General features: G+C 36.5%; 1 protein-coding gene and 1 long non-coding RNA gene across 5 annotated transcripts in view; both read right to left on the bottom strand.

The window, feature by feature from the left end:
* IL1RAPL1 (interleukin 1 receptor accessory protein like 1) overlaps window positions 1-17332 on the bottom strand; it is a 676860-nt gene that overhangs the window by 339589 nt on the left and 319939 nt on the right. The window lies entirely within an intron of this gene.
* Window positions 8409-17332, bottom strand: part of LOC140684936 (uncharacterized) — a 54491-nt gene continuing 45567 nt past the window's right edge. The window contains exon 2 of the long non-coding RNA XR_012057958.1: window positions 8409-17318. This is a non-coding gene — a long non-coding RNA (uncharacterized lncRNA). The remainder of the gene's footprint in view (window positions 17319-17332) is intronic.

The raw sequence follows: 17332 nt of genomic DNA, 5'->3' as shown, positions 1-17332 counted from the left end.
TTTGCCTCAAAATATATGAATTCAAGAAAAGTAACACACTATTAGTCACTTTTTAAAAACACCAAATACACAATTCATTTTATCTAAAGCCTCTACTTTATTTTGCAGCTTCAGGTTTCTTCTTTGAAATGTTCTACATGAAATACATGATAGAATTGCCACCTTATTTTGGAGTTTATGATATAAACAAGGTCACTGTATAATTCAGAGCACAAAAACCTTTTCTGATGGTGAAAAAATTGAGTCTTAGTACCACACTATAAAGTTAATTGGGCCACTGGGAAAAGATACTTCAGGTAAGTAGCTGCAGTAGATATTTCTTTGCCACCCTGTAGAGATATTTTTCTCTGACTCCATCAGTTTACTTGCATTTTCTCGAAGAGAGTAACTTAAATTATGGATAAAGCTTCTCTCTAACCTATTTTATACTAATATCAATACACCATTCAATCTTCAGCAAAATGCTCTTGCTGGAAAATGAAGCTCACTGTAAAAGGCTGCTAACAAGGGGTTTTGCAGGATTTCTCTTGCCAGTTTCTTGTTTTCTGGACCTGTGCTCAGCACTGATCACTTGAATATTGTTTTGACTGTTATGGACAGGATAACTGCTATAGCATGCTGACTTGAAGTGCTTTGGAGTTATTCTAAGCAGAAGCACAGAGGTCACAACCAGATTAAGTCCAGAGCAAGTCCATTGCTCCTCATTATTGCTTTAACTACTAATGTGTTCCACTTAAGGCAGAACGATTGATTATTAGTCAGGTCTTTTGGTAAAGTTGAAAACCACGGAAGAAATAATTCAAGCTAAGACAGGTGATGGAATCTTTATAGGGGTGATTTATCCATGGATAATGGTATTTCAGTCATTTTATGATGGAATGACCGGGATGACAGTTGATCAGGAAAGACCGACTGATGTCTTCTACCTAGACCTCTTAAAAACCTTGACATGGTCCCATATGACATCGACATCTCTAAATTGGAGAGAAATGGATTTGAAGGATGGACTATTTGGTATAAGGATGGCATAAGGAACTGGCTGGATGGGTGCAGCCAGAGTTGTGATCATCAATCTTTTTTTGTCCAGGTAGGGGCCAGAAACCAGGACATTCCCTAAGGGCTCCGTCTTGGAATGGATGCTCTTTAATATCTTTGTCAATGACACAGAGAATGAGATTGAGTGCACCCTCAGCAGGTTTGTAGATGGCACAAAGCCAAGCAGTGCAACTGGCACAACAGAAGGACAGGATGCCATTCAGAGGCACCTGAACAAGCTCAGTAAATGGGCACATGTCATTTTCATGAGGTTCAACAAGGCCAAGTTCTGCACCTGAGTCGGGGCAATCCCAGACACAAGTACAGACTGGGAGAACAATTCACAGAGAGCACCCTGTGAATCCAAGATGGACTTGGGGGTTCAGGTGGACAAGAAGCTGGACATGAGCCAACAGTGAATGACCACAGCCAAGAAAGACAATTGTCTCCTGGGCTGCATCCAAAAACACTTGGCTTGGGCAGCAAGTCAAGTGCTCTACTCTGCTCTGCCTGGAGCACTGTGTCCAGCTCTGGGGTCCTCATCTTAGGAAGGCCATGGTCCTTTTGCAGTAATTCAGAGGTGGCCCACAAAGGTGATCAGAGGACTGGAGCACCTCTCCTAGGAAGACAGGTTGACGAAGCTGGGGTTGTTCAGCCTGGAGAAGAAAAGGCTCCAGGCAGGTCTTAAAAAAACCTTGCAGCTGGGGCCTAAAAAAGAACTGGAGAGAGAATTTTTACATGGGCATGTGGTGATAGGACAAGCAGGAATGGCTTTAAACTTAAAGAGAAAATATTTAAGTTAGATGTTAGGAGGAAACTCTATACTCAGGAGGTGGTGAGCAACTGGAACAGGCTGCCCTGAGAAGTCAATGCATCATCCCTGAAAGTGTTCAAGGCAGGTTGGGTGGAGCCCTGAGCAATTTGGTGGAGCGGAAGATGTCACTGCCGACAGCAGGGGGTTGGAACTAGGTGGTGTTTGAAGGCTCCTTTGGTGCCAAACCATTTTATGATTCATTCTATTATTCAATAACTCTTGTGACTAGGATTAAACTTTACAGTGATTAAATCATAAGGTGACTCTGATACTGTTATGCATAGTTAAACCAGGAATGCTAGTTTAGGCTGGGGGCAAATAGTCACACTTTAAAGTCCATTTAAATCTACCTTTTGATCTACCTTAGCCTTTGCTTACTTGCTTAACTTGTCAGCCTCCAGACAGAAATAGATTCTTGAAGAATGAAAAGAAGTATAAGTTTTATGATTTTAGTAAAGAAAGAGATGGAAATGAGGATAAGAGTAATTTTGATTACTCAAAATTACTTTTTTTTCCAAAGCATTGCCATACCTCTTTGTTGAAAGCCCACATTTGGGCAGAGATAAAAATATTTCTGTTCTCCTTTAAGAAGTTATGCTACAATGTGTACCAATACAAGCACATATTACACATGAAGCATTTCTGATGCTAATTGTTACCATTAGATTTTTCAATTATAATGTTGGTGTAACATTATGAGGTACAATCTGGAATAAAAAGAATGACTGCAAGAATGAATAGTAAGTTACATTAAAATGTACTTCCAGCTGGCAATGTTTTGCTTTAAGTGACTCCTTGAAAATACAATGCAAATTAAAGACCAGCTTGTGTAACAGAACTTGATACCAGTTCATTGATAGTTTTTTTTAATACAAAAAAATCCTGTCTATGAGAGAAAAAATTATTTTTAGACAAACATTATCATGCATCTTCACAGACATAAAAATTAGACAGGAAAACAAAACCTCATAAAGATTTAATCTACATTCCATTGTCTGCGCAAATATGGGAAAACCACAAATTGCTCTATATAGGACAGTCCTTTTTATGTGTGTTTACAGATAAGAGTAGTTTTTTAACATCTTTCCAGGTGTTGTTATCTACTTCACAAATGACATCTTTAAACTTCAAGACTGACTATCAGGTAGTGAAGGTCTAGCTGGGTTGCTAGAATCATGATGCATGAATCCCATGGATAGACTGCAAATGTTTGCACAAATAACATTTATTCTGCACTTTTGAACTTCTCATCTGCATTATAATCATTAATATATCTTCCTTCCTCTCAACTGTTTTAACAACACCAACCTCTGCATGTGTTCAGAAGCATTCTATTACCAAACTCTGGCTTTTTCTCCTCCAAATGCTGATTTCCCCCCCCCTGCCCCCCCCCCCCACCAGTTTACATTATTGTGAGATCTAGGACAGGCACTACTCAGTCCTAAGCCTGAAAAAAACAGAGGCTCTTTGGATACTGCTGAGTCAGAAAGGGCTTCTTTATGCCACAGGAAGGCAGTAAATGACAGCTTCATAATAGAATTCACTACAGGAGGTAAACACAAAGCAGAGGAGTTATTTCATGCTATGTATACTAGTTTGATAATTTTGATTATATAATGTTATTGACACATACAGAAAGAAACTCAAAGGCAAAAAAAAAATTTAAGATTATTGGAAGATATATTTTTAGAACTAATTATCTACATTCACATAAGGAAAACTCACCACTAGTTCCTTGCTGTGAGACAATAATAAATTAAATCAGGAAGCTCAAGGTTTGGGCAGAGAATAAAAAAAAAAAAAATATCACATTTTGAGTTAGATAGTAAGTACAATGAATAGGAGAGGTACTTTTGATCTTATTACCTTCAGAAGGATGTCACTGGTGTCACTCAGTATAGTCCTATTACTACAAACTTACATTGCAGCCCTTAGCAAATTCTGCCCTTCATCAGTTCTTCATACTGAAAATTGTTCTCTCATAGCTTGCTTTCAATTTGTTCCATGGAATTTTCCAGGTATTTAGGGCTGGGATAGTGCCTTTACGGTCATGTATACACAGTGCTGACCACTGCCAGATTCTGGCCTGTAACAGACACCATTGTAATTCAATGATTATGACTTATCACTCTCTTTTCATCCATGAGCAGTCTTACAAAATAACTTCAAATTGGTATTGCTTTTGATACATATTTTTTTGATATGACAAATATGAAAAGACACTTTTACCTTGGTAACAGTCTCTTGAGATTTAAAAAGAGCTAAAACCTCAAAAGGCAGAATTAAATGCGGTTTTATGATAAGAACACAGGTGGCGAATTATGAAGAATAGAACAGTCATTTTATATCTCTGTCAAACCTGAGAATTTTTTAATAATTATTTTGGGAATATAGATGAGAACTATTACTAAAACAAGGATGAAATGCCTATTAAATCATATTTCTGTGAAAAGAAAGCCTAGGTTAAAAAAATAGTACTGAGAAATGTTGTGTAACATGCAAAGTTTTTTAAAAATCAATCTTATTTTCACACTCTTTAATTCCAGTAATGTAAGAAATCAGTCTACAGCTCTCAATGGGATTGCCTAATTTTATCAAGGACTGGTTTGCAACTGAAAAATTATGTTGGTTAAGGGCCTCCTTAGTGCTCTCTTATTACCCACAAAGATGATATACTTCTGCAAGTCGAACTGTACATAGTTTGTGTGGTGTCAGAAAACAGACATTGTGCCATGTAAGTAACCAAGATTAATTATTATAACAATCCTGGAGACACCCTCACTTATTAGCATTTCAGTTTCTCCCTAGATTTGCCTTAAAGGAAGTGAAAAAACCACATTAGTTCTTGGTTATACTGTGATTTTATTATGATTTTGCTGTTACTTTCCCATTATCAAGAGCATCAATGCTGTAAAAAATTTTGCTTATCACAGTATATATTTCTGTAATCTCTGACCTCTTTGTGCTCTGAGCCCAGAATAGTCCCATAACCTTCAGCTGTAATTCTGAATTTACTTTCAGTAGGTATGACTGGGATGAACCTTTCTGGAGCCTCTGACAGACTGCTCAGTCACAATTTTAATTTGAACAAAAATCTTTCTTTAAAAAAGTGTTTGTTTAGCTTATGTACTCAGCAAGTTGTCGGGGTTTGGTTGGTTTGTTGGTTTGTTTTCTTTTTCCCTCCCCTCCAAAACAGAGAAAGTTTGGAATATGTTAGCTGTAAAGTCTGTCAACCTTATTGACATGTATAACACTATGAATTTACCTTCACTGTCATATGTCACGTTAACCAGACTTATTAACCTTTTCTTGGCTCTCCTTATAACTTGGTTGTTTTTGTTTTGTTTTTTTTTTTCTTTTTTCATTAATGTCCTGCTTTCATATTTTAGACTTTCAACTCGGTGAGTATGACCATCTTTCTGTGTACATGTTCACACCACTGACACCTGTAACTGTGCATGCACTAAAACAATATAAGTATCAAAGTTTAACAGCAATATTTAAACTGCTTTTAACATCTTTGCCTCCCAATTTTTTTTTCTATTTGCCTATCCAAATTCAGTAAAGCTGATGATTTATAAATCATTTAGGTTATGAGCTTTATCACTAGCAGTTGTTCACAAGTACAATCAAAAGCTCTGATAAAATAAATGTAATTTCGTATTAGCAATCTTTTAGGAAATTAATTTTAATTTCCTGAAAAAGGGAATTTTTCCTGCTTCTCCCTATAGTTTTTCAAGATAGTGTAAAAAACTAAATCTTTCTTTTGTAGCTTGAGACTCTTACTTGGGCTGAAATTTGACTGGGTACTTTAAGGCAAGTTTGGAAGTTTTTCATCATTGCATTTTTAACTGGGTTGCTGATGCAAATCTGAGTATGCAAGTCTAATTTGAAAGGCAAAACATTTGTCTGTCCAAAGTTAATTTTATCAGCATATAAATTAAGGTCAAAAGGAAATTGCCATCCCTCCTCAAGCCTCAGAATGCCAGAAAACATAATGTTTATAGTGCCCTTCTCCAGCTGACTACAAACCATTACAATTCCCATATTTTTACTAGGATGATAAACCTGAAAAACATAAAGTCACAGAGGTCAGTAACTGTCTGTACTACAGTTCATGAAATACTACAGTTACCCAGATTCCAAATTTTCCTTGTTACCAGAGGCTAAGCAGTAATTTTACAATAATTTTCCATGTAACTTCTCAGAGACCCATTAGACTCAATGCTTATTTCTCTTTCTATGTAAGATCAATATGTACTGGGGAAAAAAAATTGGCAAGTTCGGGATTTTGAGATGTGGCACGTAGAACTTGTTACCTACTTGCAAATGATCCTTCCCAAACCAACAGTCTTGTTGGGTTTATTCATTTCTCATACTGTCCTTTGTCTTCCTGATCACCTATACTTTCTTACCCAGTTTATTTCACAATTTATCTGCTACAATAATTTTTGCCTGTGTACAATTCCTCCCTTTCCTAAGCTGATTTCACAAGGCAACAATAATTTTCTAAGGCCACATGCTCCACTATCTCTTATCTCAACATTTTGGCTACAAGTTTCAAAATTAACACCCTGGAGAAAAAGAGACTGGAGATTGATGCAAAACATATTTGCAGTAAGACATACAGAAATACGTGTAGAGTCCACTTAAGGCCCATCTATCGCTCAATCAAAACTTCATAAAAAATTAAGAAAGATAAAATTATTGCCTGTCATCCTCTTACATAAATCTTCATCCCCTGATAACATATTTTAGTTACCAAGATTTTTCACATGGTCTACACCTCAATAATTGAACTTTTCCAAACTATATCCAGAAACTAAATACCTGACCACTCTTTAAAAATAAAAATGAGTAAATTAAATACTTAATGATAAAAACATGGCTTTCTTTTCCACAATCATGTGAAATCATGATACATGCCTAGAAATTATCCAGATAACTTCTTATGCAGATTAGTCTGTGTAAGAGGTTACTTTTTATCATCAGTGTGTGCTACAGGAAAGCACCTCCACCATGTTTAGATTCCTTATACAAATTTCTTGCAGGCACACTTGAAAAAAAGAAGTCCTTATTCTCAAACCTAGACTTCAAATGGGAGGACAACTTTTTATCTTAAAGAAAAGAATTAATACAGAGATCTAAAAAGATGATAACCAGCTGTTGAGACATCAGTTGTAGCAGCCAAGAGGTTTCTTCATTGCAAACAGCAGAGGACTGAATGTTATTTTCTCTAAAGAAAGACTAGGAAAATTAAATGCTTTGAGCAGAAAAGTGGGAAAATATCTACTGCAGATTTAGGGGGCTAATTTTTTTTTTTCCTTTTCTCTTGAGAAAGAAAAAAACAAGGTCTAGGAAACAATGTACCATTCTGCATGTGTAGAGGTATTCAATGGGATGCTCATAAAAGAACTGATAAAGAACAACTTGTCCTACAAAATAAAAGAGCATAAATAGGCTCACACGATGAATCACAGTATTTGTTCAGGCCAATCTACATGGAATTAAAAGGAGCTATTATAATATTCCATCTTTAATGTAGGGAAAAAAAAGGAAGTGACCTGGGTCAGTCTCTTCCTAGGTAGATTAAATAGTTTTGTCCTTAAAAAATTAAAATAAAAATAAAGACATTAAAATTACTACTATATAAATATTTTCCTGATTTTTTAAGATTATGTGCAAAGAAGCATACTTGTTTTCCTCCGTCTATGTAAGCCTGGATACTTGCAACTTTGACCTAGTCTTTTAATATACTCACAGAAAATCTTTCAGCCTACATGTTACTGCATAACTTTAATCTACGACTACCCTGTCCTGTCCAGGAAAAATCATGAATGCTTTAAAGAAAAAATGCAATTTGTGTTTATATTTATTTAATTATGTCATTGCTTTTCCTCATTTACATTAGTCTGAGACAAAATTATGTTCTTTCTTGTTGGGGAAAAACATACAGGCTTTTTTTTCTTTACAGTTAAATACATAAATTCTGGTAGGCTGTGTGATTGTCACGAGAAGATACCTAAGGAGGGCAGGCAGATGAGAAGTTTGACTCAGAAATGAGTTAAGATTTCTAAATTTCAAGCGCCTGTTCATAGCTCAAGGGTACCAGCACTATTTTGGGGTCCATCTTCTTTTTTCTTTTAATAGAGCTCTTATTCAAGCTCTTCAATGCTCAGAAGTCTCCACATGATGGCACCATTAATACCTGAAACTGTTTTTCTTGACTCTGAAACAAGGTGGAAAACCTGTGCCAGTGGAATGAGATGTTGACATCATTGCTACACTACACCTGTACCCCACAACATTTTATCAGCTAATGGTTAGTTCCTATTAATAATAATATTAAACAGTTTCTAATACCTCTCTCTAGCCAAGAAGCCATGATTTTGTTCAGTTTTTTGTTCTTTGAGCAAAATATTTGACAAGTAAAAATATTTCCTCTTCAAAAACAGATAATTCTGTTGTTAATATGAAGATTTTTTTTTTTAGAAGCTATTACTAGATCCAAGATTATTGATCAAATGTACCAGGAAGGATAGCTTACATGTGATTTAAATTATGCCAGAATATGCTTTTATCTTTTTTAAGAAAGAAAAGTTGTTAAAAATTTAGTTTCATCCAAAGCACCAAAGCCAGCTGTGAGACAATTAATAACTTTGTACCTTTTACAAGCCATAATAAAGAGCTACATATCCTTCTTTCTGACGGTTAGGAAGACTCGAGAATGTTTGCTTGTTAAGTTGCTTCTGATAGCAAATTTTGCCTTCCTGAAACTATTTTTAGAAGTCCCATGAATCAGACCTTATCCAAAAAAGATTTTTTTTTTTTCCATTCAAAGTCTGAGAATTTCAATTTTGGAAAAACTAGAGGAAAGATTTTAAAAATGACACATGGAAGATCCATGCATTTATAGCAGACCACTACAGGGAACTTTCATCAAAGTTATGGAAGAGTATAACTTCCATTGAATTTTCTTAGTCACTTTCACTTTTCTCATTTTCACGAATAAAGCCCACCTTCCACACTTATAGAAGTTAAAGGTGATTAAGTAAACCAATTTTAAGATGGAACCAGAAAAATGCCATCAATGGCTTGAAGAATTTATATGATACTACTCTAACAATGCTGACTGCATTTGCAATATAACACCTTACTTTGATGAAATTAGAAAGTGATTTGAAAGAAATCCAACAGTCTGTTTTAATCCAGTGACAGAGCAACAGGTCTTCTGATGCTGTCATTTTAGGATGTAGAATGAACAGCTGGTCTTCTCTTTTCCATTTTTTTTTTTTTGACTGTTTTGTTTTTTGGGGGTTTTATGTGATATTTGCAATGGGCTATGTGAAATTCCCTGTTGTAAAGATCAGCCCCTGAAAACAGGTGTTTTCAAGAAGAAAATGGAATAAAATTATTGTCATACAGTCCTTCAAGATTACCTACTTGTGTGAACTCCAACATCAAGCTACCCTGCCCCCTCTCCCAAGGCTGAGGGCATAACTCTTCTGTTGACTTTAAATCTCAGACTTTATAGCCCTTTTATTGTTGAATTATACAGGTATTGTACAAGCACCTTACAGAACAAAGTGCATTATAATTTTTATCTGCACTGAGGATGATGTCCAAATTAAGAGAAAAGTTCAGTGTATTCAGCTTGTTTCTGAAAAGTAACATGCAGTTGTTTTCATCACGGGAGCTGTTGGAGAATGCTCTGGTCATGATATAAAGCGCCATTATACCTCTCAGTTATGGCATAATTTTGAGGGCCTTTAAACATAGCCTACAAACAAGATCCAATATTATCTCCACCCTGAAAATATTTATAAAGATTTCTAACAGCCACAACTAAGCCAAGATCTGACATTTACTGTTTCATAGACCTGAAATGAGCTCCCAGGCCCAAACCACAAAGAGCAGTAACTCTGTCTCTTGGCTAAGAAGTTGTATGTCTTTCCCTACTGAGAGCCATGTGTGAAAGCAGCAAAAACTTTCCTACTGCTCCAAGAAACTATTCAATTCTTTTAGCTGCCTCTGGTGTGTCTGCAGGGCAGCAATCTCTTTAAATGCCTGTGATGATTTGGAATATAAGAGTAAGAGCCAAAATGGGAAAATAGAATATTTATTAACTTGTTTAATATATTTCATGATCATCAGTTGGAGCTCATTCTAAGTGTAGTCCTCTCCTCAACATACAAGGGTTTATCACAATATGCCACAGAAAGCACAGTAAAAAGAAATTACTGTCAGTAAAAACCAGTACAGCTTATTATAAGCTCAAAGGCAATTTGGAACAAGCTTAAAATAGATGCTTTCAAATACAGTTGGTCTTGAGTGGCTTATTTTATTTTTGCTAATGGAACAAGGTTAAAATGACATGATGATAAGGAGTCTCAACTTTTTAATTATGTATCTCCTTTCATTTTAAGCCTTCATTCTAGTATAATTTCTCTTCACTGACATAGGCTCTGGCAGGACTGGTGAAAGCAGCCTCAACCTGCTGGTATCCATCAGCTGCACAGTCACTGCCTGTGCCTGGGCTCAGGAAATGCTGCCACAGCGATTTCAGAGTGTGGCTTTTTCCTGCAAGTACAGCCTTGCTCCAGTCATGACAGGTCTTCTCTAGGGACATCATCATCCTCCTCCTATTCTTCCTCATCCTCATCCTTTTCCTCTTTCTCCTCCTTACTGGACCTGAAACTAAGAACTAATTTACTGCCTTAGGTTGAAACCTCATACAGCCCTCCTTGCTGGAGGGTATATATAAAATTATCATGCATTAAAAATAGAAAGGCTTAAGGCAGTGTTACTCTAATGTACAACACAAACACCTAATTTCATATTTAGTAACAGAAAGTCCATGATTTGGTATTTAAGTGAATTAGTATATTTCCAAATAATTTTTATTCATATTCTTGAATGTTTATTATTTATGCATAGACTTCCTCATTTACTAACAATTATCACTGAAATACTTCCCTTGCTAAATGGAAAATGGCATATTTAAGTTGAAAAAAGATAAATTCCCATACATTTCTGACCTTCCCTTCAAGAAGTTGAAGGAGAGAGGGACATCAAGGGTATCTTTGCATTCCACATTTTTTCTCTTATATTTTGGGTCCCCTGGTATCCCTGTAGGGACAAAAGAGATTCTTAAGTCATCCTTAGGAAAGTTCCCAAGGGTGGGAATGTAGAAATGCTGGTAAGAGGTAGTGGGACTCAAGTGCTTTACTTTACAGATGCCGGGATTACTCAAGGGAACTTAATCCTAACACAGGACATGAAGCAACTGAGTGATGGCATGTGGAAATCCTCAGCTTTGTCTCTTCATGCCCCACGGGGTCTGTGCTGATTTTGACAGGCCACGCCATGGAGCAGTTTGTCAAGTCAGTCTGTCAAGGTATCTCCTTGGATGCTGTTCTAAACTTACTTAAATGGGAACAATTGTGACCTAGAAATAGCAAAACTGACTGCTGTCCTCCCACCCAAGAGAACTGTGATCTTGCAATGTACTATTGATATATTAGCTGTTAGAATATATGTTTCAATAGTGTATTCCTTGAAGTAATATCTGCTGTCTCACGTGTCAGTCTTCTGCTACAAATGCATTCAGCATGGCTTCTCCAGAAATCAATCCATATCTGAAAAAGCCAGAGGAACTAACACACAAAACACAATGCAACCTTCATGACTGGAATCCCCATCTCATTTTTTTACAATATGATGAGATAAGTCAGTTATTAGTGCTTGTCAAAAGAAAATTCCACTTCTTTTTTATCTGCTCCAAAGAAAATGTATTCTTTTCTGTGAATGAAGGGAAAACCAGAAGCACTGGGTATGTGATTTTATTGTTATGGTTCCTGGGAGCTGCAGTGCAGAAAACAGCCACAGAGCTGTGAACAGCTGTTTCCCAGGTGAACAGACATCCCTTGATTTATAATGAGTTATGAGAGATACACAGGATTGTGCTCAGAATAAAACTTAAATAGATTTTTTAACTGTTAAGATGGCATGAAGATCAGCATAAATACATTACATTACACTTGCTTATGTACATATAAATATTATTTTTCCACAATCAGCAAAATTTTCACTTGATATTGTAAAACTCTAAGGATTTGTATTGTATAATTTGGGTTTAGTTTTATGCTCATTTTCTCCTTTTAAAAAAATTTATCTCTGAATCTACTTTGTAAAATATTGCTGCAAATTAATAAGAAATCAGCTCTATGTCAGAATACTTTAGAATAATTTGTTAAGACTTTTTATTCATCCAAACATTTCTAAATATTATAGAATACTTATACATATATAATAACATATAATATTTCATGTTAGAAGGGAACGTTAGAGGTCATCTCTAGTCCAACCCCTCTGCAATGAGCAAGGACATTCCCAAACAGATCTGGTTGCTCAGAGCCCAGTCCAACCTGACCTTGGAGCATTTACTACTTTTTTTGACAACTTGTTCCAGAGTTTTACCAGTCTCATAGCAAAAAAATCCCTTCTTCCTTCTGCTTTAAATCAAACTTCTTTTGGTTTAAAACTGTTATCCCTTCTCCTTTAGCACTACCCCTGCTAAAGTTGCTCCCCTTTTAAGCCTCCTTTAAATACTAAAAGCTGCAATGTGGTTTCTTCTCCAGGCTGAACAACCCCAGCTGTATCAGGCTGTCTCCACAGCAGAGGTGTTCCAGCTCTCTGATCATCTTTGTGTCCTCCTCTGGATTCACTCCAACAGCTCCTGTCCCTCCTGTGCTGGGACCCTAGAACTGGATGCAGCTCTGCAGGTGGGGTCTCACCAGAGCAGGGCAGAGCAGAGGGGCAGAATCCCCTCCCTCACCTGCTGCCCAAGCTGCTTTGGATGCAGCTCAGGACACATTTGTTTTTCTGGGCTGCAAGGGCACAGTGCTGGCCCATGTCCAACCTTACTCACCAACAGCCCCAAATCCTTCCCAGCAGGGTTGCTGCCCTCACTCTGCCCATCCCCATCCTTGATGGATACCAGGGCTTGCCCAGACCCAAGCTCAGGTCTTGTTGAACCTCATGAAGTTCTCATGGGCCATTTCTCAAGCTTTTCCAGGTCCCTTTGGATGGCATTGTGTCCCTCAGACCTGTCACCCACAGCATTCAGCCCAGTGTCAGCTGCAGACTCGATCCCACTGTCTATGTCATCGCTGAAGATATTAAACACTACTGATCCCAATTCCGGTGCCAGGGGGTCATAACAATTTGATGATTTAATTATGATGCTTATGGGATGTCAGTGACTTCAGTGTGAAATACCCAGCATATCACATCAAATAATTTCTGGTTTGTAAAAAATGAACTCTATTTGTCATGGAGTTTAAATTCATTTAAATTCATTTAGCTCCAATCAATATATTTACAGCTTTGAGGAAAATTTACTATTTTAAATTTTTTCTCCTATGAAACAGTAATCTTAATCTTGACAGGGGAAGAAATATCTCTACCAATAGCAGTAATAGCAGTTCCACTGATGTCAACAGTCATTTTTCATTATTAGCTGCATATATAATTTCAGTTATTTAAATTTAGATGTTCTTGACCTAGTTTCCTTTTATTTTTAATCTAAATAGCTCAAATATCTAGGAAAAGACTAAAATGTTTCTGTAGAGATTGACAGCTTTGAGCACATGATGATGCTAAGAATGTCACATACATGTATTTACTTATATATTACCACCCTGGTCCAATATGAAGAACTGAATCAAATGAAGATGGTAAGAAAAAGGCAAAGCCTACTTCTTAAAAGAAAAAATGTCAAGGATGACATTGCTGTGCTGTTTCATGAGGGGCATGAAATAAACCTCAGCCTGGCACCTACTCAAGGCTGAGTTGCGAGAAGTCCATTGAAAGGCAAAGTTAGCGCAATCAAGGAAGATGGAATAAGTTGGTCTAAAAGAAATTGTCAAAAGCACACAAGGAAGTATCTCAGGTTAAGCATGAGATGCAAGTATTCTATATTTTTTGGTTTTAATTTCTTTCTTCTCTAGGTTATATAACTTTGGGTGGATGAATAGCTATGTGGGAAAATCTTATGGTTGTTTCTCTGATGAAAAAGTTGTTTCATCAGACATTTCTTTTTTGAAGGCTCATGGGCCTTTGATTTGGCCTCAGGCTAACGGATTTTAGAACCAGCAAGATTTCAGCCTAATGATGCATTTAAAAGTGGCTAGGTGGTATGGCTTCTACTCAGAATGAGGAGTAGAAAACAATATTTGTCATTAGAAGGTGCACTCAAGAGTAATTAAAACAAATTTGAAGTACAGTCCTCCCTGGTACTATAACATCTGTTTTGAATTACCACATATTTGGAGTAACAGTTGGTCTTTGCTCTTTATGGCTTCATAATGAACTGAACCTTAAGAACTAATTCCTAAACACCACTAGTTTGGATTCCTAAGCATGCTCAATTATATGCTTTCTCATGCCCAGAAAGGATTACTGTCTTCATATCATGGATAAAATATAAATATGGAGGGGATTGCTGCTTTTTGCCAAGGCAGAATGTTTTAAAAGAGAGCATCATATATAATTTTTACTGCATGCTACAGCTGCAACTGCAAAGCATCAATAAGCACTTAAATCTTAACCACCCTGTGTTTTGCTAATATGAGATGGGAATAAGCTGTCAGTTAATCACATAAGTTAGAGTGGAGTATGTTCTGGTAAAGCTTAATATTATTAAATAATGCGAGTTCTTGGGTCTAAATTGATGCATATTTTAAAGCTAGTTTATGCAGCATTTGATTTGTATTCTTTGTATCTTTTGTCTCTTTGAATGGGTTTTCTTAAACTATGGAAACCTGCTGAATTCATGGTTCTCTGTAGAAAGCCTTTTGTTTTTGGAATATACTGGGCATCCATCCATATAAATTAAGTACAATGTATCACACAACTTTTTTGAATACTAATGAATTGCAAAGGTGACCTCTTGAAATACATTAATATGGTGCTTCTGCTAAGGAACCACAGTTCAGCTTTCAAAACACGAAATATTTAAAGAATATTAAAGAAAGAAAAGAGAAAATGAAGTTATAATTTTAAATTGATTTAGTTAGAACTTTATTTTATATTCATAGCAAATTCCCACTGGCATCAGTTTTATTGGATTAGATATTAAGTGACAACTCTACACTGCAGTTAGACTGCCAAAGCCAATGTGGTTTCCTACACTGCTTTTAATTTTTATTTCATTATTTCTGACCACTTCTTTTTAATATTCCTCAACTACCAATAATAGTTTCCCAATTTTTAAATTGCTATGGTCACAGGGGCTTAGTTTTTAATAGTATTACTCTGCATCAGTTACCAGCTCATCTGTTCCTCTTTTTCTATTACATTCAGATGAAAGTTCTGGAGCACAAGTCTTATGGGATGCAGCTGAGGGAACTGAGGTTGTTTAATCTGGAGAAAAGTAAGCTCAAGGGAGACCTTAGCACTCTACAAGTGCCTGAAAGGAGGTGGTAGCAAGGAAGGCACTGGTCTCCTCTGCCAGGTAACAAGTGACAGGATGAGGGAAAGTCCACCAGTGGAGGTTAAAGTTAATTATTAATTAAATTCTTCTTTGAAAGAGTGATTGAGCATTCAAACATGATGCCTTGGGAAGATCTGGAGTCAGCACCCCCTTTCAGAGTTATCTGAAAGATGTTTAGCTGTGGCACTTAAGACATGGTTTAGTGGTGAACTTGTCAGTGTTACATTAATGGTTGGATTCAATGATCTTAAAGGTCTTTTTTAGCCTAAACAATTCCACTATTCTATATTATCATCACACATTTTAAGGTATTTCAGACAAATATTTACTTCTTTCATTGTTTTGATTTTTTAATTCAGATTCGAAATTTCTTGGACATAATTTGAAATTGTTTGGATGTAATTTCACAATGATAAATTTAACTAAGGATTTCTTGGTTTTGCTTTTCTTCCTCTCAAATGAGGAATTATCTAGAGTGGAAAAGATTTTTACCATCACTTTTACCCCAACACTGCCTTGGTGAGACTTGTTTTAGTCATATAAAAATTAATACAAAAAAGAGAACTCCAGACCAGTCTGTCTCACTTTGGAACCCTGCAAAAGGTCCTTCTGGAAACTATGCTAAGACACATGGAAAACAGAGAGGGAATCTGTGACAGATCTCATGGCTCCACTGAAGGCAAATTCTGCCTCTCAAATCTGTTTTTCTCTGATGGGCTTACAGAGATTGGTGGATAGGGGACACCAACTGGTGCCATCTACCTGGACTTGTGCAAAGCCTTTCCTACTGTGCCATATGACATCCTCATCCCCAAACTGCAGAGACATGGATTTGGTGGGTGGAGCTATCAGTGGATAAGAAATTGTCTGGATGGTCATACTCAAAGATTTCAGTCAGTAGCTTGATGTCTAGACAGTAGCAAAAGAATAGCAAAGAGTGATGTGATTCACACTGGAATCAGTATTATTGTCAGAAAACAAACAGTGGGATTGAGTGCACACTCAGGAAGGCTGCAGATGATGCCAAGCTGAGTAGTGCTGCTAATACTGTAGAGGGAAGAGATGCCAACCAAAGGAACCTTGTAGGGCTAGAAAGACGGGCCATGATCATTGGAACATTGATCGTTGTAATAAAAGCCCCAAATTTTTAAGAGTCTTGAAATGTTAATTCTCCTTGGACAGTGAATCCTGAGATATTTCTGTATTAATTTTCTTGGTTGCCACCTTTAGCACTAAAGACTGTAATACAAAATGTTTCTTTCCCCCACCATCACAGAAAGTATTTCTATGACAAAAAGATAAACCAAACTCTTTCTGCTGTCAGTTAAACAGTGCTTCAAAATGAGATCTGCACTCCAAGGAAATCAAAATCCTAACATTTTGTGATGAAAATTTAAAAAACAGCTGTCCAAGAACATTTGCAGCATGCACTATTTTTACATGCATGCTTCAATTAGTTGACAAATGCATTGATTGAAGTTATGAGATTTTTTTTTTCTTTTCTTTTTGTTTCTAACATATTCTACAAAAATGTCCCTACTGGGGAGACTTCAAGTGAGCAGTTATATAGAGTCATGAGTAAATACCCTGTATCGAAACTGAAATTTCTATGTTGAAGTCAGGGAAAGACACCAGGATGTGTGTGCTATGACATTAGAGATTTGCAGAGACTTATGTAGGAGTGCACTGAACTTAACACATTTGTTGGAGAACGCAAAACAGGTACATGGCTTTCAGGGGGATTTTAAAAATGGGCAAGAAATGTGAATAGCAACTTTCTACTGATGCAGACAGCCAGAAATCATCTAATGAAGTGTTTTCCATTCTAACTCAGAAGAAAAATTCTCTGAATTCAGGATGCACATCAGAAGTACTCAGTTTCCTCAGCAAAGAAAGACATCACTTTCCAATCTTTATCTCATTTTCTACTACAGTGTGACAAACAGGAAGTTTACTTGCTTACATGCTTTTTACCTACCATATATTTA

This window comes from Taeniopygia guttata, chromosome 1 (assembly GCF_048771995.1).
Source record: "Taeniopygia guttata chromosome 1, bTaeGut7.mat, whole genome shotgun sequence".
Taxonomy (NCBI): Eukaryota; Metazoa; Chordata; class Aves; order Passeriformes; family Estrildidae; genus Taeniopygia; species Taeniopygia guttata.
Note: the sequence above shows the minus strand (reverse complement) of the source record. Positions and strands in the feature narration are given on the sequence as shown.